The 4,749-nt window shown below is 32.3% G+C and overlaps 1 non-coding gene across 1 annotated transcript; it reads right to left on the bottom strand.

Annotated features, from left to right (window-relative positions):
- Positions 1-418: 418 nt before the first annotated feature.
- LOC137764514 (U6 spliceosomal RNA) lies at positions 419-528 on the bottom strand. Its single transcript, XR_011074016.1, has one exon. It is a non-coding gene; the product is annotated as a U6 spliceosomal RNA (small nuclear RNA).
- Between the last annotated feature and the right edge of the window lie 4,221 nt (positions 529-4,749).

Below are 4,749 nucleotides of genomic sequence, written 5' to 3' on the forward strand. Positions count from 1 at the left end.
TATAGAAATTTGCAGGAAGCTAGATTCATCAATTCTAATTCTCTGTTAGTATTTGTTTGTGTTTATGTATTTGAGTTTCCCAGCAATATGATGCATGTAGCCTATTTAGTTGTTGAAGGTGCTATCTTGCAGAACAGAGGAGGTCAGGGATTTCTCAGAGCATGAACAAAATAGTAGAACTAATGAATTACACAACAGTTAGACTGCACATATTTCACATTAAGTGAATTATATTATTTGGTTAGCTCAGTCATACAGTTAGTCAATTCATTGCATTAATCATTATACTCAATGTCCTAATTACTAGGGTGCTTAGGCAAAGGTCAAACTGGTTGTGCAGTCTAAACAATGTTTAAAGAACTATTTTTTCTCAAATTCCAGATATTTACAAATATAGCTGAAATTATACTGCTTTTTTAAAAATATGGAATGCTTCACAGATTTGCATGTCATTCTTGTGCAGGGGCCATGCTAATAATCTTCTCTGTATTGTTCCAATTTTAGTATATGTGCTGCCAAAGTGAGCACTAAAGCTTTTTCTTTTCATGAAGAATTTGCGTCTAACCTAGCCCATGGAAAATGCCCTAATATCCTATTGGTAAGGCACCTTTCCATGCACTGTTCCATGCACTTGAGAGAACAAATTAATAGTATTGGATGGATTTTGGTAATTAAATAAATTAATTTGTAACTTTTATAATGAAATTTGAACTCTAAAGCTTCTCTCATAGACCTTTGTTTTTCTTTTTCATATATGCAGTAAACTCAAGGAAAATAAAGGCATTTTAGATAGAATGATGATAAATTCCAAAATATTTTTGTCATTGCTGTCTTCTCCTAATATCTCAGCAATCTTAGCCCTAAAGATATTAAGAAAGTGAAGCCACAGGTTGTAATAAAAGTAAATATCCTAAGGATAATCGACTATCACAAACATCATATCTTTTAACAGACAAAATTTCTTCATCTTTGTGCTTCCCTAAAAAATCACCTTGAAAATTATGACTTTCAGATATTTTCCTTTTTTCTCTTTTAAGAGAGAAAAACAACAAACACACAGATTTGTAGATAAGTACATTTTTAAGCTTTAGGAAAATATGTGCCAGCATTTCTCCCTAAGCATGGTGGAAAGAGAAGCACCTTTCATAATATTTATTGATAGTTTGTGGTATTATATTAATTAAAATCTGCATTAAATTATGGATTCTCCTTTAGGAAATGTCTTATTTCTTCCCATGTTTCTCTGCATATTTAATTAATAAGTTCTAATTTAGCATTTTCCTTCCATAATCTAAGAGGCCATTTTAAACACTCTTTTTGTATATTCCTTCCTGGAATAGCATAGCCAGAAGAGAAACCTGGTATCTTAGACCTATAGGAAGTTTTAGAGATCATTTAGGTCACCTTTAATTTTTAATTGAAGTGTAAGCTAAGCCCCAGAGAGATCTAATGAAGTGATCTTCACTAGTTAATAGCTGCAGCCATAAACACTCAAGCTTTTCCTTCTTCCCTGTCAAGTACCCTTTCCATTAAGTAATTTTAAGAAAAGCTGTTTAAAAGATTTCTTCAGGTATAGCTCAGGTAAATGTTAGGGCAAAGGTTTGTAACTCAATACAGTTTTAGACTCTGAGTAAGGAAGGGAAGTAATCAAATTGAATAAAATACTGAAAGAATAGTATAACTTTTTTCTTTCATAAACTTTTCCTTTTGTTACTAGGTCTGGGAAGATAAGGTTTAATACCTCTGTGTATGTTTGTGGTTATGTATTGACTCAATTTTTGGCTAACTGATAATGAAACCAAGGATGTTCCCTTGTTGACAAAATAGTATTTTTTTTTTTTCTATTTAACTATTAGTCATGATAATTATTTCAGTATATGTATACCACATTGCGGGGAGGGCAGGGTGTAAGAATGCATCTGTGGATTAAGGAAAAAAGAACTCAAAGTGTGGAATTAGATACATTTTCCTGTTCGAGGGATAGTTATATTAACCTACTCATGTATACATTTGGAGATATCTGTGGGTTACAATTGTATACATTTTCTATTACACCAAATTTTGAGTATGGATAACACACTACTTTCTCAAACAACAGTAGAATTAATTCCAAACAGAAAACTGACTATTTCTTCTTGGTTTCTCTAACAGAATACACTATTATATACAGGATGGGATTTAATCCAGAGAACTATTGGAAGAGTAGGTTCTGAGGTATTCCTTAGAACATTACATACTGAATTGATCAACCAAGGGTTGACCTCTGATACAATCAGAAAAGTTGAAAATCAAGAGGTCACCTCTGAACCACTGAGTTTGACATACTGTCTGGATGAATCAGGAAGTAGTTGTCACCCCCGAACTTACTTAAACACCAGTGAAGCTGGAAACTGGATTCTAAAACAAAGCCACAAAACAAAGTCACATCCTCACACTTGCTTGCAATAACAACAAACCAACAAAAATCAGCAGAAAGATGGCTTCCTTTCATTTTTTCACTTAAAAACACTTATATGAATGCATCTAATTGATAGAACCTAATTGCATTCTATATGAGTAAGGAAATCTAGAAAAAAATTATTTAGCTTTCTGCTCTTGCTATACAAAAAAGCACCCTTGAAGGTGGTAGGGATGGAGCAACCATATCCAGCACAGCTTATTGTAAAGTACTCCAGTGCTCTTGTAGCCCTGAAGTCCATTTCTGATCAGTTTGTCTAAATTACTGATATCCTGTTTAGCTGATTATATTTTCAAAGACCAGATCTACTCCTTATATACAACCAGTCACTGTCCTAATAGGAGTGGACACATGTCAGATCTACACATGATTTTAAGTTTTCCTAAATTCTACTTTTAAACCCTGACAATACATATAGAACTCTATTTTTTCCCAACATTTCCCATACCTCAGCCTGCTGCATTTTTAGAGAATGAACTGAAACATCTGGCTTTCCCATCTCAGCCATTTGTTTTGAATTAAAACTTAATACTTTAAGGTTTCATGTAAATATATATTTTGAATGTTTAAGGAAAAGTGCTAAATTATAGATTTCTATATGTAATAGTTTCCTTGTCCCCAAACGTATTTATGAAAGTTACACAACTTGGTCTTAAAACTTTGTGTTACTTTGCTAGTATTTCCATTAACAAAATACCACAGGCTGGGTGGCTTAAATGATGGAAATTTATTTTGTCACAGTTCTGGGGGTTGAAAGTCCAAGATAAGGGTGCCAGCTGGGTCGGTTTCTCCTGAGATCTCTCTCCGTGACTTGCAGATGGCCACCTTCTCATTATGTCCTCACATGGTCTTTCCTCTGTCACACACATTCCTGGTACCTCTTCCTCTTCTTGGAAGGACAGCATGCATATTGGATTAAGGCTCCATTCTTATGAACTCATTTAACCTTAATAACCTCTAGATAGGCCTTATCTCCAAATACCATCACATTGAGGTTAGGGCTTCAATATGTAAATTCGGAAAGGGAGACACAACTCAGTTTATAAGAAATTTACATGGGATATTTGTGAATAAAGTAAAAATACAAATAATTATGAATACTGCATTTCTATTTAAAAGACTTTAATGCTGCAATAAAACTTATTAAATGCATGATTTACTAGGATACAAGATTGCCTTGGATAGACGTTGCAGTATAAGCTGCAATTCTAATATTATTTAAACTTCCACAAAACTGTCTGATTATTTTTACTATCACAATCTTTCAAAAAAATCTTCACCCACTTGAAAAATTTTGATTTGTATTTAAGTAATAGAGCATTTTTAATAACTCAGATAAAAATAAGTGGACATCCCATATTTTTATCTTTATCATTACAGTTTCCAGTCCCATCAGAACGTAATTAAAAATGATTACTGGTCTGTTTAGAAGACACTTAGATGCAATCTACCTTTTGTAATTACTGATATAAATCAAAAATTTCTTATTAAATTACTGATGACATTCTGAATCAAATATTTAATTGGATTCATTTACCCACAATAATTTTTTCATTGCTTTATTCAGATGCTATTTTTTCTCTAATATATATATATATATATATATATATATATATATATATATATATATATATGCATATATATGTGTATGTATATATATATAAAAAATTTTTTTTTGGAGCCAAGGATTAAGATTTAATAATGTAGGAAATATGGATATCTTTGTCCACATTTCCTCAGATGAAAATTAGTTATAGAAATATCCATAAAATAGTTGATTTAAGATGTTTTGCTCTGATATTGTAACTTCATGCTAACAGTCTTGATTACAAAGTGTTCTATTCAAACATAAGTTGCAGAGGCCTTTTTACTGTCTTTGTTTAGACATTGTGGTTAAGCAAGGAACATACAGTTGGTAATTTAGACTGGTAAAAGCATGTGAAAAAATATCCAGGTTATCTCTTGTTCATAGTAGTAAAAAGTTGAGTTGTCATATGACAACTAAGGATGTATCACTCCTTGTGATTGAGTCTATCTGGGTTCTGACCTTGCTTCTCTCGTCCCTTCACCAGGCCCACAATGCATCCTTTTAACGTAGTCACTTGCCAAACTTTTTTAGCAGTGTTTTGTAAATGTAAACTTCAATTTCAGTTCATGTGTTTCAACATAATCCTCAAAAAGTATTCCTCTGCATTTGCATTCAGTAAACTAGACACTTGATAAGGACATTCCAAGGTCATAATTCCACCCAAAACATATATTTAAAAATATTAGCAGTACCATTTTTTAGA

The sequence above is a fragment of the Eschrichtius robustus genome, chromosome 4, assembly GCF_028021215.1.
Source record: "Eschrichtius robustus isolate mEscRob2 chromosome 4, mEscRob2.pri, whole genome shotgun sequence".
NCBI lineage: Eukaryota > Metazoa > Chordata > Mammalia > Artiodactyla > Eschrichtiidae > Eschrichtius > Eschrichtius robustus.